General features: G+C 43.0%; 1 protein-coding gene across 2 annotated transcripts in view; it reads left to right on the forward strand.

The window, feature by feature from the left end:
• The window catches only part of C1QTNF7 (C1q and TNF related 7), a 128,257-nt gene that overhangs the window by 22,263 nt on the left and 79,315 nt on the right, over window positions 1–26,679 (forward strand). The window contains exon 1 of one of the 2 annotated variants that reach the window (XM_088836514.1): window positions 24,900–25,153. The exons of the other annotated variant lie outside the window; for it this stretch is intronic. The gene's annotated coding sequence lies outside the window, so the exon portion shown is untranslated. Of the gene's footprint in view, window positions 1–24,899; window positions 25,154–26,679 lie in introns of those variants that run through there. 2 annotated transcript variants of the gene reach the window in all.

Here is a 26,679-nt window from a genome sequence, read left to right on the forward strand (position 1 = left end):
GATTACAAAATTCACTGAAAGGAAAGATGGGGCATTTGCTGGGTGTCCACTGTGTGTCTAGAATGTTCCCAGCATCCTAACAGGTACTGGACAAGCATTATACAATTCAATCCTCACAATTACACCTTCAGAATGGTATTAGTCCCATTTGCGTGCGTGCATGCTCGGTTCAGTCACTCGCTCATGTCCGACTCTGCAACCCCATGGACTGTAGCCTGCCAGGCTCTTCTGTCTATGAGATTATCCAGGTAAGATCATTGGAGTGGTTTGCCGTTTCCTCCTCCAGGTGATCTGCCCAACCCAGGAATCAAACCCACATCTGCTGTGTCTCCTGCATTGGCAGATGAATTCTATACCACTGAGCTACCTGGGAAGCTCCATTAGCTCCATTTATCAAGAGAGAAAAATAAGTAAAAATATGACTAGTGTATGGGCGAGATATGAGTTGAAGAATTTAGATTGCAACTACTATTTATTCAAAATGTGTCTGAATCAATAAATGAATGAACCTTCAGTTAAGTCCAGTCGCTCAGTCATGTCTGACTCTTTGCGACCCCATGAATCCCTGCACGCCAGGCCTCCCTGTCCATCACCAACTCCCAGAGTTCACTCAAACTCATGTCCATCAAGTCGGTGATGCCATCCAGCCATCTCATTCTCTGTCGTCCCCTTCTCCTCCCGCCCCCAGTCCCTCCCAGTATCAGAGTCTTTTCCAGTGAGTCAACTCGTCGCATGAGGTGGCCAAAGTATTGCAGTTTCAGCCTTAGCATCAGTCCTTCCAATGAACACCCAGGACTGATCTCCTTTAGAATGGACTAATTGGATCTCCTTGCAGTCCAAGGGACTCTCAAGAGTTTTCTCCTACACCACAGTTCAAAAGCATCAATTCTTCAGCGATCAGCTTTCTTCACAGTCCAACTCTTAACATCCATACATGACCGCTGGAAAAACCATAGCCTTGAATGAACTTTACAAAGTAACAAAAAAGAAAGGAAATATACAAGGAGCAGATAAGCCCTGTATCCATTTCAACCCTTGGAAACTGGAAGCTGATGTCTCCTGTGAAACTAAACCTTCTGTCAAGGCACATCACAATATTCATGGATCTCCCTGAAGAAGAGCCACCAACTCCTCTTCCTCCACAGCTGTTTAGTGGTCGACTAGTTAAGTGAGCTTAATCCTCATCACAACCCATCTTGTAATTAGGGACAATGAGCATCAGAAGCCTTGAACATGAGAACAGAGAAGGTTGGACAAGGTCTTGAAATGATACGGACTCACACACCCAGTGAAAAACAGGAGAAAAAAAGATTTGCAGATGGAATCCCTTAGCCATGGTCAAGTAGCCCTGTTTGATCAGAGAAGAATACTCCAGAAGGAAAGTAGTGAGATGCAAGTCATACAAGGACTGAGTAGGGTTCAAACTGTGAAGAACTCAGAATATAGTAAGCCCCCTGCATACTAAAAAGTTTCATTCTGAAGGCATATTTTTAAGTCCCATTTGTTCATCAGTCCAACCAGGTGAGCCCAGGTACCCAACTAACACAATCAGCTACAGAGCACTGTACTAAGTCTATAATACTTTTCACACAAATAATACATAAAAACACAGAAAATAAAGCATTTTTAATCTTACAGTACAGGACAGTACCGTGGAAAGTTCAGTAGTGCAGGACAATAGCTGTCATCCAGGGGCTGGCTTCCAGTGAACAGGCAAGAAGAATTACTGACTAGAGGAGGGAGAGGAGATGGGAGATGGTAGAGCTGAAGGCTCATCAGCAATAGGAGACGGAGGGTAAGCTGCGATCTCACTCACGCCTGACGTTTATGAAACTCCTGTTTGAAAGTTCACAACTTGAGGATTCATATGTAGGGAACTTACTGTATGGAAGAGGTGATTCTGACTTTATTTTCAAAGAACTGAGAACCCATCAAAGGCTTTTGAGGGAGGGTGGCACATGGGGAACAGAGTTTGAGAAGAATTAAGCTGGCCATATGGGGCTTCCCTGGTGGCTCAGACAGTGAAGAATCTGCCTGCAGTGCAGGAGACCCAGGTTCGATCCCTGGGCTAGAGAGATCATCTGGGGAATGCAATGACCACCAACTCCAGTATTCTTGCCTGGAGAATCCCACGGACGGAGGAGCCTGGCGGACTACAGTCCACGTGGTCGCGAAGAGTCAGACGTGACTGAGGGACTAACACTAGCACTTCAAGCTGGCCATGGTTTGACAGAGGGACTGGGAGTGGAGATGCCAGCTTGGGGACTTTCCTGAGCAGAATTCCGTGACACTCAAGGCCGAGGTCTCGGGAGGCTCTGCGTGCCCTGCTGGCTGTGCTGTGTGCTGCTTGGTCCCAGCACGCATCTTTAGGCTGTTTGTGCTCAAATGTGCCCCCGTGAAATGGTCTAATTACCCAGGCCTTTGATGTGGAAATGTCACCCTGACAGTGAGTGGATTCCAGGAACTCTTCCAGCAGAGATCACCCACTAAAGAGAGAGGACCCCGTGACTGTCATGTTAACCTTAGGAAGCAAGGAGCTGGTGATGGGAAGCAAGGAGCTGGTGATGGGAAACAAACTGCTTTTGGGCAAAAATGTGCTTGCTTTTTTTTTTTCTTTGCAAAATCTTTGTTTTCATTTATTTATTTGGCTGCACCAGGTCTTCGCTGCAGCACATGAGATCTTTCTTAGCTGTGGCATGCACACTCTTAGTTATGGCACGTAGTAGGGTCTAGTTCTCTGACCAGGGACCCAGCCTGGGGCCCCTGTGTTGAGAGCTCAGAGTCTTAGTCACTGGACTACCAGGGAAAGAATTCTTTTCCATAGAGACACTGTGGCTCCACCGCACCCATGCTCATGTCTGCACCACTGAATTCTTGCTTTTCTCAGAGCTATCTCCAGAGACCCTTGTACTAGGAACTTCCTAACTAAGCCTTGTTTTGGGGGGCTGAGTGGATCGATGCATCTTACAGGTTGTGAAAATACAAGAAAACACTATGGGAGAAAAGCCTGGAGAAGACTGCATCTCAGCTCACATAGACATCTGATCTTGGGCAAATTTACTTGGCAGCAGAACGGTCATAAAAGCATGAAGATCAGATGAAATAATACAGACGACAGCATTGCAAAGTAAGGGGCTGACTACAGAGGTCAGCACGTGCCTCCCTCCAAGGCCAGGCAGGGAATGCAAATGAATGCAGGGGGCTAAGGGAAGACCTGAAAACCAGAGCTTCCATGCCCAGCCCAAACAGGGTACCAACTTCTCAGTCACACTCAATTTGCTCCCGAATGTAAAAATAATAATAACTAATTCAGATCATCTGTAAAACCCCAAACAAAGCCATGGATCAAACTTGGCTGCCAGTTCGCAGACATGGATCAGCTGACTGCAAACTGTTAAGTGCAAATCCCAGCTCTGCCACGTGCTAGTTGTGTGTGTTTAGACACCTTTCGCACCTTCTCTAAATCTTACTTTTCTCATCAAAGAAACGTGGAGAAGAAGGGCAATGCAGAGAGCAGCGGTGGCGATTAACTGAGATGGTGCACAGGGCTCCGCAATCAGCAGGCTGGAGCTGGGTATGGAAACCCCTTGCAGTGCCAGACATTAACCCTTTAGTTACAGGTCTGCAGGGACGTCTAGTGGGTGAGAGGTTGGCAGCATGGCTTTCACCAAAGCCCGTCATCCAGCGCTCAATCTCTTTAATCTTCAACAAGTGACCACAGTTACTTTTAATCACCGAAGTATAGCTGATTTGGAGAAGGCAATGGCACCCCACTGCAGTGCTTTTGCCTGGAAAATCCCATAGATGGAGGAGCCTGGTAGGGTGCAGTCCTTGGGGTTGCGAAGAGTCAGACAGGACTGAGAGACTTCACTTTCACTTTTCACTTTCATGCATTGGAGAAGGAAATGGCAACCCACTCCAGTGTTCTTGCCTGGAGAATCCCAGGGACGGGGGAGCCTGGTGGGCTGCTGTCTATGGGGTCACACAGAGTCGGACACGACTGACGTGACTTAGCAGCAGCAGCAGCATAGCTGATTTACAATGTTGTGTTAGTTTCAGGGGTATAGCAAAGTGATTCAGTGTTCCTTTTCAGATTCTTCTCCATCATAGGCTATTACAGGATATTGAATATAGTTCCCTGTTCCACAGAGCAGGTCCTTGTTGTTTATCTGTTTTATATATAGCAGTGTGTTATCTGTTAATCCTAAGCTCCTAATTTATCCTTCACCCCCTTCCCCCTTTGGTAATCATAAGTTTATTTCCTCTGTCTGTGAGTCTGTTTCTATTCTGTAAATAAATTCATTTTTTCAATTTTTTTTCAATTCCACAAATAAGTAATAGTATATGACATTTGTCTTTCTCTGTCTGACATTCACTTAACATGATGATCTCTAGGTCCAACCATGTTGCTGCAAACAGCATTATTTCATGCTTTTTATGGCTGGGTAGTATTCCATTTTGTGTATGTACCCTATCTTCTTTATCCACTCCTCTGTTGATGGACACCTAGGTTGCTTCATGTCTTAGTTATTGTGAATAGTGCTGCTATGAACACTGGGGGGCATGCATCTTTTCAAAGTTTTGGTCTTTTCACAGAAGTTGTTTTTAAGGCTCCACTAAGGTTCACTCTGCTTCCCATCCAGAAGAATTTCCGTGTCACTCGGAACCGTGCTCTGTGTTAAGGGGGATGAAATATGAAGAAAACACAGACCGTGACTATTAGAGGACAGACAGTATTTAAATGTCCAACTCTTTGCGACCCCATGGACTTCTGCCTGTCAGGCTCCTCTGTCCATGGAATTCTGTAGGCAGGAATACTGGAGAGGGTTGCCATTCTCTTCTCCAGGGACTCTTCTCCACCCAGGGATCAAACCCACGTCTCTCGCATCTCCTGCATTGGCAGGTGGATTCTTTACCACTATGCCACCTCAACGCCCTCCATCAGAGTAAAGAGCAATGTCACTAGACTTGGGCTGTCCCTGAGCCCTGACCTGGTTGGGTTTGGCCTCCTTCATCAAGGTCTGGCAGTTGTAGGAGGGTGGTCTGGACCCTCGGAAAAGCCTCAGGTATTCCACTTGGACAGCCAGCTCTCCTCTGAATCACCAGGGCTTTGTGGCTGAAGTGGGTGACCAGGCATCTGAGAGCTGGGTTCTATGAACAAAAACAATCCATCAGTCTTTTGTGAACACAGTATAGTCAATTCTTGCTGTTCACAGTAGCTGTGTTCTATTTCAGGTCATTCCAACAACTGAATTAGCAAGTTCACTGCTCCTTGGGGAAAAACAGAGTTAGGTTCTTGCAAGCCTCTGGTCACAGCATTTTCAGCAATTGACCTACACTACCCTGGTGTGACATGTGTTTCTGTTTAAAGACACTTTATTTAGTACATATTGTTGATTCATTGGCATTGGAGGCACAGCCACAGAACTATAACTCATGCCTGAAAGATGATTACCTAACACACATATTTTCCCCATAAGGCATATCACAGCCTTCCTGTGTTTAGGAACCACCAGACAGCACTCCTCTGTTTGGGGGCCATTTTAAACAGCAAAATCACCAACAAAACCCAAAAAGTGCAAAAAGCGTGGCAGCCCACAGACTGTAAAACATACTCGTTTACAGTGTGAGAGCTGACCTCGGCTGGGAACATGCATGTCAGGTGACTCAGATATTTTGCAGTTTTGTGCGTGTCCTAAAATGACCAGGAAAGCACTCTGGGTATTGATTTGTGGGTTGCAAGTAGGTGAATTTGCAAATGAGGAATTTATAGATAATGAGTATTGACTGTATCTAAAAGTTATTCACACACTTACCATTTGCATTTAAACTCAGTCTGGCAAGACTCTGGTCAATTTCTAACAACTCAATTTGTTTTTAAGACCTATGAGTACTAACTAGCCTGGAGGACTTCATGGAGATTATGAAAGATACAATGCAGGCATTGTAGAATTGGTTTTTGTTGTTGTTGTTTTCCTTGAAAGGACACGGACACCAAACGAAATTATCCCTGTGACATCTTAGCAAGATACTACATCAGCCCCTTGTTTATTTTAGCATGAAATTGATTTTTAAAAAACTTCTTCCTATTAAGGCAGACTCTCTCTCTGGAACTTCTATAAATCAATCCTAGTTCTGGTGGCTCAGAAGGTAAAGAATCTACCTGCAATGCAGGAGACCCAGGTTCGATACCTGGCTTGGGAAGATACCCTGGAAAAGTAAATGGCCACCCACTCCAGTATTCTTGCCTGGAGAATTCTATGGACAGTGGAGGCTGGCAGGCTACAGTTCATGGGGTCACAAAGAATCAGACACAACTGAGTGACTAACACTTTGACTTTCACTAACTAGTTCTATCCTTGAGAACTACATAGGATGGAGCCAAGCCTCCTTCTGCATGGTAGTGTCTCAAATATCTGAAGATACAACCAGTTCCCTCTTTCAAGATGCACTTTCCCACTGTCGACATCCCCATTTCTCCCAGTTACTCCAATTTCACCCTCTCTGTTGTTTTCTTAGAATAGTGTGTCTAATCTATCAGAAATCAACTGCTATGTCCTGCTTAGGCTCTAAAGTGAAATGAGTAGCCTAAACTCTGCTGTTAAAGTTGTTAATTTACACAGCTTCACTGACAAGTACCATGGCAGTCTATGTGAAACTTTTAAAAATAAGCACACTATTCCACGTCTTGAAATTTATACTAAGGAAATGTATATGCTCAGTCACTAAGTTGAGTCTGACCTTTCTGCAACCTCATGGACTGTAGCCCGCCAGGCTCCTCTGTCCATGGGATTCTCAGGCAAGAATACTGGAGTGGGTTGCCATTTCCTCCTCCAGGGAATCTTCCCGACCCAGGGATCGTATCCAGGTATCTCATATCTCCTGCATTGGCGGGCAGGTTTTTTACCACTGAGCCACCTTGGAAGTCTAAGGAAATTATTATGGACATGTGCTAAAATTTAGTTATAGGGGATTCCCTGCAGTCCAGTAGTTAGGACTCTGCATTTTCACTGCCAAGGGCTCAGGTTCAAATCCCTGATCAGCGAACTAAAATCCCACAAGCCATGCAGCGGGATGCACACACACACAAAAATTTTAAATAACGTAAAACTTAGTAATGAAAAGATGTTCATTACAAAAACCTTTATTATCCCAACATATGGAAACATCCAAGAATAGAACAATATTAAAGAAATTATGGCATATCCATACAACCATTAAAATGACAATATGAATAAATCTACATTGACTTACATAAGTATTTATATAATTGTAATACAAAAGATTGTAAAAGAGTGGTTATAATCTGGTTACATGTTATTAAAACATCCATCTATTAGAAAGGAAAACATTCCCAGGAATTTAGTAAAAACTCTCAAAATTCAAAGTATTTCCCTTCTTTATTTCTTCCTACAATATGTTATTACATTCATAATAAGGAAAAACAATTCTGTTCAGTGTTCCAAAAGACTGCAATTAAAAGAACACTTTGGTAGTTCCCTGTTGCTTTCAGAAAAAGGTCCAAACATCTGGCTTGGGACATACAACTTCTTATAATCTTATCTCTCATAAACTACCTGGCCTTACAAGTATTGATGCTTTCCACTTTGGCCATAATGAACCACTCAAATTACTCCCAGTTTTTATCCTTGCTTTCCACCTTATACCTTCTGCTTTGAGATATCCTCTATCCTCCATCTCCCCAACTGGTTTGGGGAGACAGGGCTTCCCTGGTGGCTCAGATGGTAAAGAATCTGCCTGCAAGGAGACCTGGGTTTGATCCCTGGGTCAGGAAGATCCCTTGGAGAAGAGAAAAGCTACCCATTCCAGTATTCTTGCCTGGAGAATCCTCATGGACAGAGGAGCCTGGTAGGCTACAGTCCACGGGGGTTCAAAGTGTCAGACACGACTGAACGACTAACACTTGAGCTTTCTTTCTTTGGCGAGATTACCCAAATATTTCACTACTGGCAAAACCAGTCCTGCCTGCCTGCCTCTGAATCCCACGTTGCCTTCTCTGGATCACAATGAAAAACTGAAACAGTCAATGCAATCATCTTTTTCTGATTATCCTGGTGCCATATTTAATCTCAGCACTGGCAAGTGAATTATTAATACTTGAACATCTACGGTGTTATCCGAAGAGAAAGAAAACCCTAACATGCAGTCCGTTCCATTGACATATATACAGAGTTAAAATGATTTTTAAAATGTGGACTTTTTCCTTTTAAAGACAATTCATCCAGGGTATTGGAGCTATATTTTACCCCAACATTAAAGTCTAGTTCTCAAATCTATGCCCTGTGTGTCAGATTTCACTAATCTGGCCCACTCTGACTTCTTTGTCTCTTTTCATTATAAGAAGTTAATATTGAATTTCAAAACCCAAACAGCATAAATAAATTCCAGATGCCTTCTCAAATCCCTAAATCTCCCATTAGAATAAGGAGAAACTTTGCTGCATGTGCACTGTGGGTTACATTTTAATTCACTGAAATGCTGAAAGGATCACTGAGCAATTCTTCAACCTTTATTTCACTGAGAAAACCCATAAACTTTTTGGACTTTCTTAAGGAGCAGAGTCCTCAAGATTCACAGCACAGCTGTCTGACATATGTTTTACTTTATTTCTCCCCTGAAGAGGTAAAACAACATCATCATGAAAGGCGGGGCCCCCAGGGTCAGGCTGCCTTGATTCCAATCCAACTGGGTGATTTGGGGCAAGTCATTTAGCCTCTCTGTTCCTCAGTTTTCTCATCTGAAAAATGGGGATAATCATCATACCCACCTCACAGGGCTGGTGCAGAGATAAGTGACTTAATAATTTGAAGTATTCAGCACAGTGCCAGCCACACAGCAAATGCTTGCCCCCATTATTACCTAGAAGTGTATGGCAAGCTGATGGAACAGGTCTCTATGGCTAGAAATTCCTTTCCCTTCTTTTCCTCTAGATGAACAGGGCTTAATCCAAGGTGAAGGAGACTCTCATCTTTCCGTGAGTGACTAATAAGCTAACTTCAGATCCCAGACCTTTCACCTAAGCCTAGTCCAGACCCAGACCTCCTTACTTGTGTCCACATTCCTGAACTTTGCGTCTTAGTCAAGCTATCCCACCAACTTTGCATCCAGGATAACTCTATTTTTGTAAATGTGAAAGATCTGTACTAATGAGAACCTAGCCTATAGCACAGGGAACTCTAGTCAATGCTCTGCGGTGACCTAAATGGGAAGGAAATCTAAAACATAGGGGATATATGCATAACTAATTCACTTTACTGTAGAGCAGAAACTAACAGCATTGTAAAGCAACTATATGCCAATAAAAGTTAATTAAAAAACAAACTCTGTCTTCAGAGGATTTGTGGATGCAGCTTCACATCTCCAATTAATTATAGGAGAACACATGTGTAAAACACCAAAGGGCGGTGTGTGTGTGTCACTGTGCGCTCAACCACTTCAGTCATGTCGACTCTGCAACACCACGAACCACAACCGACCAGGCTCCACTGTCCATGCGATTCTCCAGGCAAGAATACTGGAGTGGCTCTGACACACTCTGACACATAGCAGGATCCGCTATGACCCACCTCCCAGAGTAATGGGAATAAAAGCAAAAATAAACAAATGGGACCTAATTAAACTTAAAAGCTTTTGCACAAGGAAGGAAACTATAAGGTGAAAAGACAGCCTTCAGAATGGGAGAAAATAATAGCAAATGAAGCAACTGACAAAGAATTAATCTCAAAAATATACAAGCAGCTCATGCAGCTCAATCCCAGAAAAATAAATGACCCAGTCAAAAAATGGGCCAAAGAACTAAACAGACATTTCTCCAAAGAAGACATACAGATGGCTAACAAACATATGAAAAGATGCTCAACATCACTCATTATCAGAGAAATTTAAATCAAAACCACAGTGAGGTACCATCTCACGCCAGTCAGAATGGCTGCTATCCAAAAGTCAAGCAATAAATGCTGGAGAGGGTGTGGAGAGAAGGGAACCCTCTTACACTGTTGGTGGGAATGCAAACTAGTACAGCCACTATGGAGAACAGTGTGGAGATTCCTTCAAAAACTGGAAATAGAACTGCCATATGACCCAGCAATCGCACTCCTGGGCATACACACCGAGGAAACCAGAATTGAAAGAGACACGTGTACCCCAATGTTCACTGCAGCACTGTTTATAATAGCCAGGACATGGAAGCAACCTAGATGTCCATCTGCAGAAGAATGGATAAGAAAGCTGTGGTACATGTACACAGTGGAATATTACTCAGCCATTAAAAAGAATACATTTGAATCAGTTCTAATGAGGTGGATGAAACTGGAGCCTATTATACAGAGTGAAGTAAGTCAGAAAGAAAAACACCAATACAGTATATTAACGCATATATATAGAATTTAGAAAGATGGTAACGATGACCCTATATACAAAACAGCAAAAGAGACACAGATGTAAAGAACAGACTTTTGGACTCTCTGAGAGAAGGCGAGGGTAGGATGATTTGAGAGAATAGCACTGAAACATGTATATTATCACATGTGAAACAGATCGCTAGTCCAGGTTTCATGCATGAGACAGGGTGCTCAGCGTCAGTGCACTGGGATGACCCTGAGGAATGGGATGGGAAGGGAGGTGGGAAGGTGGTTCAGGATGGGGAACACATGTACACCCGTGGTGGATTCATGTCAATGTATGGAAAAACCAACATAATATTGTAAAGTAATTAACTTCCAATTAACATAAATTAATTTAAAAAAGAAAGAATACTGGAGTGGGTTGCCCTTTCCTCCTGCAGGGACTCTTTCCAATCCAGGGATCGAATCCAAGTCTCCTGTGTCTCCTGCATTGGCAGGCAGATTCCTTATAGCCTGAGCCATCAGGGAAGCTCCACCAAAGTGCCATAACATGTGCTCAAAGATGATCATTTTCTTCCTTCCTTTCCCCACTGACATTAATGATTGATGCCTATCTTTGCAAGAAACATTTAATTATAACCATGCAAGACCTACCTGTCCTGCTCACATTCAACAGAGAATCTACACTCCATATATCCTTTAGCATCTCAGCTTCACCCCTCTAGACCTTGCATCCATGCCAGAAGGCAACTGGACAGTTTTGGTGCTATTCCACACTTAATATATCTTTGCACCTCTCAGTAGCAATGAAAGCTGGGGTCATATTTTAGTACATACAGATCCCTTTCACATACTTCCCCTTACTTTCATATCAACTCTTTACAGAGGTATTTTGTTGTTGCTGTTGTCGTCACTATTATTGCAATTTTGCAATGCAGAAAATTAAAGCCTAAACAGATGAAAAGTGAATGTGAAAGTCACTCAGTCATGTCCGACTCTTTGCGACCCCATGGACTATACAATCCATGGAATTCTCCAGGTCAGAATACTGGAGTGGGGAGCCATTCCCTTCTCCAGGGGATCTTCCCAACCCAGGGATCAAACCCAGGTCTCCTGCATCACGGGTGGATTCTTTACCAGCTGAGCCACAAAGAAAAAGCTTCTGTCAAATTCTACAGCTGGTAAGTGACTCAGTGGGGATTTGAACCTGGATTTGCTGCCCTGAAAGTCTTTGCTTTTCTTCTACCAAATTTCACTGCTGAAGTTATAGGAGTGCAAGTCTCAAAAGAAGCCTCATGAATTCTTGGCTTATATCAGTTCCATTGGATGTCTCATTTTATTTTAAAGTCTGATTTTTTTTTTCTGTTTTCTCTGATGTTGCCATGGTTGGCAAAACCAAGCTCAGCACAGTCATTTAGCCAGGTTGGAGCTGTTTTTGTAGGCTATCGTGATTGTGTATTGGATGGCTGGTTTAAAAAAAAAAAGACGTGTTTAATTGCTGTTTTCTTTCAAACAGAATTCTGTTATATTGGCAGCCAAATAATGCCTCATCTAGAAAGAAAAATGAGCTATTCCAGAAAGTTTGTTCAAAGAGAGGCCACATCTTTTGCAACCATGAAGTACAATACACAAATATGAAGGTCATCCATATTCAGAACAGGACGAGGAGGGGCAGAAAAGCTGTGCCATTAGAGAATGTTTGATTTCATGTAGCAGAAAGGCAACTTCAGTGACCTGACTCAACAGCGGCTTGCTTATGGTTCCCCTCTTTTTAAACAGAAGTGAGTTTGGAGATATGCAGTCAAGGGTTGGTACAATGGCTTCACGAGGTCATCAGAGACCCAGGTTCCTACTGCCTTTCCGCTCTTCCATCTTGGCCTATGGAACTGTTTACCACGATCACAAAATGTCAAGTCTACATCAATGTCATGACTGCCTTCTGTGTGAAGGCAAAATACAAAGAGCAAAATCTGAACAGGGAGCACCAGCTGTCTTTCTCCTTTAGGAGGTTTCTTGGCAACCTCTTCCATCAACCCCTGCTTATGCATTATTGTTCCTGCTGGGTGGGTAACATGACCTTCCCTGGTCACAGGGAGTCTGGGAAGATGGGTATTACTGGGTGCGACCGCCTCCCCTAAACAGACAAGGCCTCCAATAGTAAAAAAGAATAGCAAAATCAACACTGGGAATCAACTAAGAGTTTGCCAAGAGGACTACCATTGATCAGAGATCTGCAATGTGTCAGACACAAACTAAGACAGTGCTGATGCTGTAGCTCCGATACTTTGGCCACCTGATGCAAAGAGCCAGCTCATTGGAAAAGACTCTGATGCTGGGAAAGACTGAAGGCAAGAGGAGAAGGGGGCAACAGGATGAGATGACTGCATAGCATCACTGACTCAATGGGCATGAGTTTGAGCAAACTCCAGAAGATAGTGAAGGACAGGAAAGCCTGGTGTGTGTGCTGCAGTCCATGGGGTCACAGAGAGTCAGACACGATATAGCAACTGAACGATAACAACACAATGCTAAGAAAGAAAGAATGTTATTCTTGCATCAGACCTAAAGACAATGATATCCAGAGAGATGTAAAATGTGAAATGATGTGCATTTTGCTCAGAACATCGCCATGTGAATTTTTCTCATGTGACAATGCCTGGCACAGAAAAGACACTCAAAAATGATTTCAAATACTTCCCTTCTCTGTCCTATTTCGCAAATGAAATTAGAAACGCAGTACCAGCTTTCTCTTGGAGTGCTTTAATATTTGCATCGTCTAATTGTTCTTGCTATGATCTAACTCGGGCTACTGTTCTGGCCAGTGTGTCCATATCCCCAGCTTCTGGCAAACACAGCACTGCTGACTTTATTAGATCATGTCAGATCTTTTCTTGCTTGATATAGTCTCTCTTTTGAATTTTCTCTCCAGAGCTGTCATGATACTGTTTTCACTTGTAACTTCATCAGCTAAGACATAAATAACCTTTGGTTGGATTTTTAATCAGCATCTTCTTCTGATTGGCAGTTAGCTCAATGTTATCTGTTGAATGAGTGAGTCTCAGTTTCATCGTTTGCCAGCTGTGTGAGCTTGGGCATTTCAAACCTGCCGTGATGAGAAAAAAGAAAGGTTTGTTTTGAGGTTGCTTAGCACGCTTCAGCATTACAGCTGCAGCAGCTGATGACTACAGCCCTCAGCCAGGCAGTGTGTACTGTCACTCAGTTGTGTCCAACTCTTTGCGGCCCCATGGACTGTAATCTGCCAGGTTCCTCAGTCAATGGAATTTTCCAGGCAAAAATATTGGAGCAGGTGGGCATTCCCTCCTCCAGGAGATCTTCCTGGCCCAGGAATCCAACCCGCATCTCTTGCACTGAATCCACATAGGCGGATTCTTTACCACTAGTGCCACCTGGGAAGAAGCAGATAGCGAGGGAGGGAAATTCTTGCAAAAGAGATGATCAGCAGATAATGTCAAAGACAGGTACAACGGAATACCACCCATGCTCTGACAAGGTTTGTTTTCTAGAATTTGTTAAAATTAACAGACAGTCCTGAATTGTGATAACCTCACATTTAATAAATGCTAAAAAGTGACACAGGAGCTTCTCCAAATCCTACTCGGAGGTTTTAGAACATGCAGAACACCACCATGGAAAGAAACATTTTCCAGGCAAGCATCGTCCTGTTGTATCAGTGGGCAAACATATAGGGTGCCTACAATAAAAGAAAATAACCAGAATGCTTATCTCACTGATAAGTGCAACAAATGCATTAGGTTTGAGTTATGGGAGGCAATTAAGCAACCTCTGTAGAATGGGTAAAGAAATTTCCCCTTGTCAAAAATTACATCTCTTGATTGTCAGTGAAAACCAAAGCTGGAGTAAATTTGGAAATCTGATATGTGGTCCCCTGGAGCTTTATCCATACCAGAATGTAAATTCACACCAGTGTAGAATGGGATTTCTATCTTTCTTGATACATTTAGATATCTGACCTCTCTTTACAATACATTTAGCAAAATGAATTTGGGACACAGCAAGTAGGTGTTTGGCACCACATACAGCTTCATACACACAGGGTATGAGTCATAACGCAGTGTCTTTTCAAGGCCTGTGTTAGGTATCAAAGGGCAACTGTCAAGAGATTTCTGTTTGTCTGGTGGCATAAACAACTGGAAATGTATTCATGTACTTTAGAATCAAACAGACTTGGATTTGATTCCAGGTCTGCTATAGAATAAATGTGCAACAGGAGGCATACTTCTTACCACCACTGAGTTTTTTCCTTATCTGTAAAATGAAAATGCTTAAATTGAACCAAGTGAAATTGCCATATTTGAAGTCAAAAGAAGTCAGATATTCATGATCTCATATGGTTCATCCTGTACCTGTGTCACAGGACCGAGTCCAGAATAGAAGACTAAGTCCACGTAAGTTTACGAGTCACAACTCTATTGTTATATGCGACACGCACCCAACTCAGACTAGCTTTAGAAAAGGGAATATATATCAAATCACCAAAGTGTACACTGTAAATGTTTTTATTTATTGGTCAATTATACATCAATAAAGCTAGAATGTCTTTAAAAGGGGAGAGAATGCATTAGCTCATAAAATTGGACAATCTAGGAATGGTGTTGGCTTCAGGCATGGCAGGATCCAGGGGCTCAAAGGATGCTCTGTGTCCCCATTCTCTCTGCTGCTCCACTTCCTTCATATCTGTTGACTTTGTCATACATGATGGGCAGGATGACCAAAGACAGTCTTCACCAAAAGCAAAAGGAACTGTTCTGTCCCAAAAGCTCTTTCTTGCGTGACATGTTCAACCCTCAATTAATCACCATTTTCATTGTGTCAGGTGCCAACTACTAGGCTTGGTCCAGCCTGGTTGATTTTCTCACTTCCAGAGAGATGACAGGAGCAAAGGGACCAATGCACGAAGCCTGATTAGAGCCACAGATGATAAGGAAGCAGTTCCCACAGAACACTGGAGTGCTAGGCAGGCAGGGGAAGAAAGTCCACTACAGTACGTACAACACTTACTACAGACACTGGCAAGCAGAAGGTGTGCTAAAATTAACTGGAGAATTTCCTACACTATAGTCAGAGACGTAAGACATAGTGACCAACTTTTCTCAATTTGCCCAGGACTTTCTTGGTATTAACACTTTAATTTCACACCCTGGAAAATTCCTCAGACCCTGGCAAAACATTTCAGTTCATCTGGACTATGCTTGGTTTAAAACAGAAAATTCCATATCTGGGGGATCTCTGCAGTTCCAGGAAAACCCGGACAGCTGGTCACCCTGCTCCAAGATGGTACTTAAAAAGTGTAAATCTTAGCTGCAGTTGAGGTCTTGTTGGTACCTACACAGTGGCATATTGCCTGTGTGCATGAATGCTCAATCACTCAGTCATGTCTAACTCTTTGGAACCCCATGGACTGTAGCCCACCAGGTTCCTCTGTCCATGGAATTTTTCAAGCAAGAATACTGGAGTGAGATGCAGTGCTCTACTCCAGGGGATCTTCCCGACTCAGGGATCGAACCTGAGTCTCCTGCATTGCAGGGGAATTCCTTACCATCTCAGCCACCAGGGAAGCCCTGGAGGTCTTGTTAGGTCAGTTTATTAGTTCTTGCATCAATAGAAGATTAATGTGCTGTGGTACATCCAAAACCACTGAAAGTGAAGGTAGATAGTCCCATGGAAAAATGCAGCTTTAAATTTTATTTGAAGTTACAGGATCTTCCCCTCCCCTTTGCCTTCCCCTTCTGCTTTCTTCATTTTTAGTGTTTTTCGCTCCCCCATTTCCCTTCCCTCTCTTCCTTTCCTTTGTTCCCATCTTCCTTCTTTCTGATCTTCCTCCCACCTATCTCTTATTTTCTTCTTTTTCTTTTCCTTTCTTCTTTGGCAATATAGTCACCTTTCAAATAACATGTGATTTAGATTTTGCTTCTGATCTTCAAAGGAGCGGCTATGTGTTGTTTGACTAAAACACGCCAGCCTCAGTAAATACATTTGTCGTGGTTAATCCACTAAGTAAGTGGAAACTTCACTGTTGATTAGGCCAAGAAGTACATGTGCAATTACCATGGACTGGCTTAGCCAGCATGGTCATGATGCTGAATGTGAAGAATGAAAAAGCCGGGGTGGGGAGAAGCAAAGCAAAGAAGAGGGTGATGTTTCTGAAATAAGGAGCTTGAGATTGAATTCTTTCAAGGGACATTTTGGTTTATCTGTTTACACAGGAGTTACATCTACCACTAATGGAAATTGCTGAGATTTGGGAACTCTTTCTTCTTTCAAATCAATATTATCATTAATTAAGCAATGTAAACCAGTAAATCCTTCTTGGTTACAAACTATGCTTTGAAGCCAGGCCTGCATTTGAATGTCTTCAATCAAAATCTTAAAAGTGAGCTTAGGAAGAAAGCAACATCTAGTCTTTGAAGGAGATCTTTCACTGGGGAAAACAGAGCCTTCTCAATTAAACTTTGGCAAGGAATGAGAGTTTTGTTGCCCTTATTAAAGTGCTGAAGTTCTAAAGACTTAACTCATTTTGGAAGAAATCCAAATGGTCCCTCATGACAGGGCTTCTACCTACAGATCAGGATCATAGCTTTGGGACTTCTACTACATTTGGGTTTTCCAGACACATCACTTTCACAATTTTTGTTATTATGTAGTACCACTCACACCATTTATTTACATAACATTTTCCTACAATTTTACTTTTTGAATTAGTTAGACTAAGATGATATAGCCAATGCAGTTCATTAAGGCTCATGCATAGCAGTGTCCACTAAAGAAGGCTTTCTTATCACTCCTTTCTATTCTTTGGAGCTCTGCATTCAGATGGGCCTATCCATTCTTTTCTCCTTTGCCTTTCACTTCTCTTCTTTTCTCAGCTATTTGACAGCTAAAAGTTCATTGCAGTAAATGATGTAATGTGACACTGCCCAGAGCAAAGACAATGGATAGAAAAACAGGCAGGATAAAACTACCACTGAGCAATATTTTTTCTGAAGTAGGGTTAATTTGCAATGTTGTGTTACAGGGAGCCCCGCCTGGTGCTCTGTGATGACCTAGAAGGGTGAAATGGTGGGGTGGGAGGGAGGTTCAAGAGGGAGGGGATATAATTATATGTATGTAACTGACTCAAGAGTCGGACACGACTGAGCGACTGAACTGAACTGAACTGACTCACATCATTGTAAAACGAAAATAAACACTACATTGCACAGCAATTATCCTCCAATTAAAAAATTAATCAATTAAAAAGTGTGTTCATTTCTGCTGTATAGTAAAGTGGTTCAGTTTCATATGTGTGTGTGTGTGTGTGTATATATATATATATATATATATATATAGTGAACAGAGATGCTATGAATATAGGGTGCATGTATCTTTTAGATTTATGGTTTGTATGGATATATGCAAGAAGTGGGGTTGCTAGATCATATTTTTGGATTTCTGAGGAAGCTTTATACAGTTTTCTACAGTGGCTGCACCAATTTACATTCCCACTAACAGTGTAGAAGCATTGCCTTTTTCTACACCCTATCCAGTGTTTGTTATTTGTAGACTTTTTAATTATGGCCACTCTGACCAGTGTGAGGTGGTACCCCAATGAAAAACATTTTAGTTGAGTAAATGAACATAATGGAATGTAAGAAATAAAACTTAAACACAAGTCTTTAAAAATGAAATAAAACCAGAAAATTATTCAGTAAACCAATCACAACCAATTGGGAAAAATCACTCCAGCTGGGAATTTAGGATGAGAAATCCAAGTCTTAAACAATCATTGAAAGAACTGTAGAGAATCTATATGTAGGGTTAAATTTCACTGGTGGCTCAGACAGTAAAGCGTCTGCCTACAACGTGGGAGACCTGGGTTCAATCCCTGGGTTAGGAAGATCTCCTGGAGAAGGAAATGGCAACCCACTCCAGTATTTTTGCCTAGAAAATCCCATGGATGGAGGAGCCTGGTGGGCTACAGTCCATGGGGTCACAAAGAGTCGGACACGACTGAGCGACTCCACTTTCACTTTCATACAATATGCAAACGAATCCATGGAAAAAAACTATTCTCTGAATAAGTTCTGTAGTCTAGTTAATATTGCACTGATGCCAATTTCCATTTGTGATATCCTGTTACAGTGATGTATGATGTCCTTGGGCTTCCCAAGCAGCTCAGTGGGTAAAGAATCCACCTGCAATGCAGGAGATGCAGGAGACGTAGGTTCAATCCCTGGCTCAGGAAGATCCCAGGAGGAGGGCTTGGCAACCCACTCCAGTATTCTTTCCTGGAGAATCCCATGGACAGGGGAGTCTGGTGAGCTGCAGGGTTGCAATGGGTAAGACATGACTGAGCAGCTGAGAACATATGCACACAAGATGTCCCTATTGAGGGAGGCTAGCTTTTGTTTTATTTGGGTTTTTATGCAGCTTTTTTCTAACTTCCTCTGAATTAAAATCGTCATTGTAAATGATTGCTTTACATTAGTTATTTATCATAACATTGATTATTACATAGTAAGTTATAGTATATACACTGATGTGTGTATAATTAACTTCTAAATAAAAAACATTTTTTTACAAGGGAGCTGTGGAACCAGCTTGGAGAAAGAACATGCTATTGTGCTGGAAACCCAAAAGGGCAGAGTTGCTAAGAAGCCACACTGATGTATGAGTAGAAAGGTCTGGGGTGAATGACGCCAAGCTGAAAGCACACATCCCATACCACTGATATTTATAATAACAGATACCGTAGATCCATAGGCTTATAATCTAGTCTTTGAAAAGGGGATTAGAAAAAGGAAATTAGACAAAATTTTCAGTTTATAAATAAAATAATTTCATAAATAATTCAAGTTCCCAGCATAGTTTCTTGGTATCCCTTCTAAGCTATCTTCACCCAAAAGAATTTATAGTAAGCAAGTTTTCATAATATTTTTCCAGTTTATAAAACAATTCCACATGAACGCTTTTACTCACCCACCAAACCATGCTGAAATAGAAATAGATAATAATGAAAACACTGAATATTCATCTAACTCTTTCATTTACATCATAACATTTCCATGCAACTCACCAATAAAAGTGTGCTCCTTGTAATTCTCTAAAGAAAAAGCACTATCTTTTCATGTCTTTGCATATGTGGCTTTCTTAGCTGGCACAAATTTCTCCTGCAGGGCCCTGTGCCTCTTCATACTCTGTTCCACCAAGATTCTGTTTCCTCTTTTTCCTGAAAGAGACTGAGTCTGGTAAGATATAAACAGGCATCCCCAGATGTGCTGCCCTTGGGAAGAATCCAGAGTTGACCAGCACACCAAGATCTGTTCTTCAGCCACCTCTCCCTACTCTAAGGACTTAATCCTTGGTCAGCCAAATCTGGCACCCCCATGCAAAATAAAAAGGAGAAAGATAAAGTTGGTGGTAGGCAGAGGACTTAATAAAGGTCCCAGTTAGAAGGAGCTCGCTCTCAGCATATTTGTGCCAGTCACACAACTGTAAATGAATCTGGTAGCTTCTTTCTACCATTAACTTTCCTTGAGTCACCTTTTCCTACCCTGTAAGTCTTCATGTCAGTGTTCTAATGGCTACAGATATTTCAGGGGGCAAAACCTTGCTGCTCTCAGGGAGTTTACAGACCAGTAGGAAGACAAACGTTATGCAGATTATCTTAGAACTACTTAGAACTACAAACATTATCTTAGAACTACTACATCTATGAAGCAACATTTGTGAAGTTTCACAAAAGGAAAAAAAATCATGAAAGGGAAATTTAGGAAAATATATAAGCAAGCTGATCGCCGAAGAATTGATGCTTTTGAACTGTGGTGCTGGAGAAGACTCTTGAGAGTCCCTTGGACTGCAAGGAGATCCAACCAGTCCATTCTAAAGGAGATCAATCCTGGGTGTTCATTGGAAGGACTGATGCTGAAGCTGAAATTCCAATACTTTGGCCACCTCGTGCGATGAGTTGACTCATTGGAAAAGACTCTGATGCTGGGAGGGATTGGGGGCGGGAGGAGAAGGGGACGACAGAGAATGAGATAGCTGGATGGCATCACCGACCTGATGGACATGAATTTGAGTGAACTCCGGGAGTTGGGGTCGCAAAGAGTTGGACATGACTGAGCAACTGAACTGAACTGAACTGATAAGAGAGAGTAAGGGAGAGTTAAGGCAGGTGAAGGGCAAGTCAAAGAAAGTGTCCTTGAAGGAGGAACACAAGTTGAGTTTGAAATGATGAGGAAAAAATTATCAATCTAGGAACTTCCCTGGTGGTCCAGTATTTAAGACTCTACACTCCCAATGCAGAGGAGCCAGGTTCAATCCCTGGTCAGGGAAATAGATCCTGCATCCACCAATTAAGACCTGGTGCAGCCTTTTTTTTTTTTTTTTTTTTTAAGTATCAGCATAAAGGAGGCTGAGAAGAAAGCGAGAGAACTTTCTGGGCAGTCTTTCCAGAGTCGTCAGTCTAAACTCCATGGGGATCCCAAGGGAATCCTCAGAGCAGCTTCTGCACTGTTGTCCTTCTCAGAGTGCTGTGGTGATAGTGTCGTCTTTCCAGGCAACTGAGCTGTAAACTATCAGGAAGGAGAAAGGGAGGTTCATGGCTCTGAATCAAGGAGAGAAAAGGAGATGGAGGAAGAATGTGTCATTGAAAGAGCAGGGCTTTGGTTACCAGAGTTCACACTTGGGCACAGCCAACTTCTTAGCTTTTTGACGTTGGAAAAGGCGCTATGACATCGCATAGATGTTGTGAGGATTGACTGAGAATAAAAACAAGCAGGACATTGTATCCAGTGCTGAAAAAACTTGTACAACGTGAGAGTTGCGAATTAAGCTTTATTTGGGACAAAATGAGAACTGAAGCCCAGGAGACAGTGCTTCAGGCAGCTCTGAGAAACTGCTTGGAGGAGGTGAGGGGAGCAGTTAGGACATATAAGAGTTTTGCAACAAAGCGTAAATAGTCGGAAACATCCAAAGATCACCATTAATTAGTCTGAAACCAGATATGTCAAGTTAAAGAATTTAGTGCTTATCTATGTATGGGAAGATGCAGGAGTCTGGGCTCACTGAAATCATTCCTTGGATTTTCACCTCAGTTATCTGGAGCCAGTATCCTGTATTTTCGCACCCTGAGTTTCCTCAGGGCTCACCATTGGGAGTGGCTGCAGTCTGGCCGCCACCAGATGGCAGGTATTCTCCTTCCTGAGTTCCCTCAGGGCTCAACATTGGGAGTGACTGCAGTCTGGCTGCCGCCAGATGGCAGGTATTCTCCTCCTTCTTGAGTTCCCTCAGGGCTCACCAGCTCACCCTGATGACGGTGACATCCTTGTTTACTGACATGGCAGGAAATATTTTATTTCTTGAAAAATTTCATTTCTCACCAGTAAGGACTCAGAAAATGTTCGCTGTCTTCTCTCACTGTCTCTGGGTTCCATATGCACTGAATATATCCCCTGCCCTGCAATTTTCACACTGAAGCCCTAACCTCCAATGTGCTTATATCTGGTGTATCTGGAGATAGGTCTTTAGGAGGTAATTAAGGTTAAATGAGGTCATAAGGGCTGGATGAGGGGGGCTGATCTAAAAGTACTGTGGCTTTATAAAAGAGAAAGAGAGAGAAAGGTCTCTCCCTCTCAATTTTGTGAGCAGACTCAGGAAAAGGCAGCCATCTTCAACTACGGTTGGGTCCCCATGAGAACCCAATGATGTAGGCACCTTGATCTCACATTTCCAGACTCTTGAGCTGGAATGTCAATTGTTAATTGACATTTCAATTGCTGGACTTCCCATGTAGTCCAAAGGTTAGCAGTCCACCTGCCAATGCAGAGGACACAGGTTCGATCCCTAGGCAGGAAAGATCCCAAATGCCTCGGAGCCACTAAGCTTGAGTACCACAGCTGCTGCAGCCAGTACATTTAGAGCCCATGCTCTGTAACAAGAGGAGCCACCTCATTGGGAAGCCCGTGCATTGCAACTGGAGAGTAGGCCCTGCTTGTCACAACTAGAGAAAGCCAGCACACAGCAGCAAAAACCCAGTAGAGCCAAAAATAAATTAATAAAGAAAAAAATTTTTTAATTCTGTTGTTGAAGCCACTAGCTTATGAAATTTTGTTATGGCAGCCAAAGCCAACTAAAACAAGTCTCCATTAGAAACTTGCTCTTAACAGATCATCAAGTGCAAATCATAACTGCAATGACATCCAACGAACGGATTTATGAAAGGGCAAAAGAAGTGAGTGTAATCATTAAACTTGAGCTGGTTTCAGGCTTGAGCATTTTCAAAGGTAAACATGAAAGTGAAGGTCACTCAGTCGTTTCCTGCTCTTTGCGACCCCATGACTGTATGCTCATGGAATTCTCCAGGCCAGAATACTAGAATGGGTAGCCTTTCCTGTATCCAGGGGATCTTCCAAACCCAGGGATCAAACCCAGATCTCCCGCATTGCAGGCAGATTCTTTACCAGCTGAGCCACAAGGGAAGCCTCAGTTCATTTGGTATTTGGTTGTGATGACTTCCAAAATAAAGACCCAATCTGGGTCAAGACTACAGATGATGCTTTCCTACGAGGTTCAGCAGAAATGTTTTCTCCTTGTTTTTATTCTTACTGTTGCATGTGAAATGGAAAGACACTTAGACTCTAAGAAAACAAGTAGTGGCCAGCATGGCAAGACAAGCGTCAAGAGATGGGACGATGCAGGGAAAGGAGAAATATACTCCTTAAAAGGCAAAAAACAAAAAGTCAACGGCCCGGGATCCCAGGCACTAAGAAGTGTGAACTGATCCAACAGATGAATGGGGCGTGACTGTGGGACCACACCATTGTCAGTGTGTTCTCTGTAAAGTGCTGTGTTGGACACTGGCAAACACTGCTTTCCAACTTCAAAGCCTGCATAGGCTGATATGTAGCTGCTCAGTGAAGACCTCATTTGAATCTCACCACAGTCTACAGAAATGAGCACAGCAGAGAGGTATCCTGTCCTCAGGGATAGAACTATGGTTTGGGATATTTAAATGAGGTTCCCATGGCTAATAAGGCTTCCAGGGTGGCTTGGTGGTAAAGAATCTGCCTGCCAAGCAGGTTATGTGGGTTGGATCCCTGGGTTGGGAAGATCCCCCCAAGAAGGAAATGGTAACCCACTCCCAGTATTCTTGCCTGGGAAATCCCATGGACAGAAGAGCCTGGCAGGCTACAATCCATGGGCTCTCAAAGAGTCAGACACAACTTAACAACTAAAACACCACCACCACCCATGGCTGGCAAGTGTAAGAGGCAGTGACCAAGCCCTGCTTTTCTGATTTCTGAACCAGCGTCCTTTCCAGGGCAGACATTAAACTTTGCTCCACCTTGTTGTCTGATCTGGACCGGATTTTCCAAATTGCAAGTTTTCCCCATGCTCCATCCCATTTTCCAACCTATAATCTCTTCCCTCCAAGTCACTTGACGGTTTCTTCTAGCACAGAAAGTAATTTTTGTGGAACATGAGCATAGCAAGAAGAGAAGTGTGTAATGTGGACCAGGTTGGTTAAAAATCCATTATATAGTGTAATTGCTTTTTCCTTGATGAAGTTTATCCACAGCGATCACCATACTACTGGGTTGACCAAAATGTTCATTCAGATTTTTCTGTAAGATGTTATAGAAAAACCCGAACAAAACTTTTGGCCAGCCCAACATATGACCAAGCAGGGAGAGCTGTTATTAGGATCCCCATTTTGTAGCTGGGCAAACTGAGACACAGAAGAACTAAGGACAGAAGTATCCAGTGGGTGTGCTAAACATCAAGAAAGTGATAAAATGTGAAAATGCTGGTCATTCAGTGGTGTCTGACTCTTCAAGTCCCTGTGGACTGTAGCCTGCCAGGCTCCCCTGTCCATGGAATTCTCCAGGCAGATTCTCCAGTCTCCGTAGTGACTTTGAAGGTAAAGAATCTGCCTGCAATGCAGGAGACTCAGGTTTGATCCCTGTGTTGGGAAGATCCCCTGGAGAAGTGAATGGCTAATCACTCCAGTATTCTTGCCTGGAGGATTCCATAGACAGAGGAGCCTGGTGGGCTACAGTCCATGGGGTCTCACGGTAAACAGATTTACCAGATTTCAGAGCCAGATTTCAAACCTTTGTGTCTGTCTTCACCTCCAAACAGGGGACAGAGCTCTGGTTTGACCACCAGGAAGTCCTTTGGTTCCAATCCATCCCCTCACCACCCGTGTGGTCCTAGTTTAGACTTGTCACGCCTCGACTTGACCTCCTCCCTCTGTAAACTGAAGGGGCTGGGTGGCCTGGTCTCCAAGAACAATCTCTAAAGAGGTTAATGATAAAACAGCCACCACCTACCCTGAAGACCTGTCAAAGGGGCCCCTGGTTTTTCCCCAGCAAGAAACAAGAGACACCACTTCACTTGAATTTTACACTTACAGAGCAAGTATCGTGCGGACTATCTGTGCTGCTTTTCAAGTGCAATTCGGGGAGTGAGCCAACGGAGAGAGGAGGAGATTTGTTTTTGTTTGTGAGGTTCAAACCTTTGGGAGGTCTGTATAGGCCACGGCATCTCCGCCTTGCGTGGGGCTGGCTGGTCTCTCTCCCCCACTGCCTCTGCTCAGTCTGGGAAGATGCTTTGGAAATAAACCAGGAAATTACTTATCAATCTAAAGCCCCAAAGAGCTATGCGTCCTCCTCACTGCCAACGGGAAGAGGATTTCACTGGAAAGCTCCGCATCTGTGTGCAGCAGAGTTCAAAGACACCGGCTGCCGGAAGGTCTTGCAAGGGATGTAAGTACAGCGTCCGCTCTTGCATTTGAAATGAACAACTTCAGGCTTTTTTCTCCCAGAGATGAGTCTTTTTTGGCTCGCACGGGTATTCCTCTTTTTCTGCTCTACTCTGAGGGTGAGGGGGTGTTTACTGACCTGGACTTACTCAATGACACATCTCCTCTGAGGGCTGCTCCTGTGGAACAGAAGAAAGCAAGCAAAAGTCGTCAGAATCGGCTTTGCTGGGTTCCTTTTGCAAAAAGCGTTGGACTGGGTAGACACCCTCCCTCGTGGTTACAGATCCGTAAACAAGAGGAGTGTGAGGTGCATGTATGCACTTGTCGAACAAACGGAAGGGGCTCCACTGCCTCCCCCAAAACACAAAATTGTCATCACCTCTGAACCTAAATAATTTGAGTGAAAGGTGTTCCCTTTGTGTTGTAGGCTTTTGAGTGCAGGAGAAGGAAAACATTAGTAGTCTTATTCTCCTGTGGAGATTGCCTTGTGGCAGTATAAACTGTGTGCTCAATTTATTTCTGCAGTCAAATGCTCTACCACTGAGCTATACCCCCCTGAATTTATTTTGGGCTAAGGGTGCTGATTTATTTACTTTTATTTGTGTATTTACTTTTATTGCTTTTATTTTATTACTAAAATAAATAATAAATGCATTATTATTTATTTTATTAAATAAATGTGCCTGTCCCTGAATGCGGCTGTAGGAGGGATAATACATTCATTGCAATATATGAATGTAAATATCTAGACGGTGTTAGTAAAACTATGGGTTTGTATAAATGGTAATTGCATGAATGGATCGCATAGTTTCATAAATAACACATGGCTCTAGAGCATGTGTCTTTTGCAAGTATTTTCAATCAGACTGTGGTTAAGGGCTGGGAAGTCATTGCCAGAATGTAGTTCTTTTAAAAGAAATAGCTCTGTTCTGATGGACCTTTGTTCCATGAGTCCCCACGGCTTTCCCTGGGACCTCGTGTCCTTTTCCAGGGTCCCTCGTCAAGAACCCCATGGCTGCGGGAACACATGTGGTGCAGAGAGTCATGAGATGGAAGGATGCACGCTTGGAATGTGAAAGGAAATTCTTCAAATATGGGGAACCATGTACTGTGCCTTTGCCATGTGTTTGGCACACTGCTTGCCAAGTGTCTCATGGTCTGCGGAGCAGGTGGCTCTGGTGAAAAGTGGTGTGTTTGGAACCAGAGCACTTGGCAGCTTGTCCCCAGTTAGCCTCTGTGTGACCCACTGTCAGTTATCTAACTCCTCTGTGCCTCAATGTCCTGTCCATAAAATAAAGATAATGACAGTGGGGAACCCAAGGTTAATGCCTGGATCAAAGGAAGATCCCCTGCAGAAGGGAATGGCAACCTACCCCAGTATTCTTGCTTGGAAAATTCCATGGACAGAAGAGCCTGGCAGGCATGGTCCAAAGAGTCGCAATGGTCGCAAAGAGTTGGGCATGACTGAGCAACTAACCTTAATTGATTGATTAATTAATTAGCACCATTCATGTGACGCTTGAGAATTAA

This window comes from Moschus berezovskii, chromosome 5, assembly GCF_049115385.1.
Source record: "Moschus berezovskii isolate FMDL1 chromosome 5, NW_MosBer_1.0, whole genome shotgun sequence".
Taxonomy (NCBI): Eukaryota; Metazoa; Chordata; class Mammalia; order Artiodactyla; family Moschidae; genus Moschus; species Moschus berezovskii.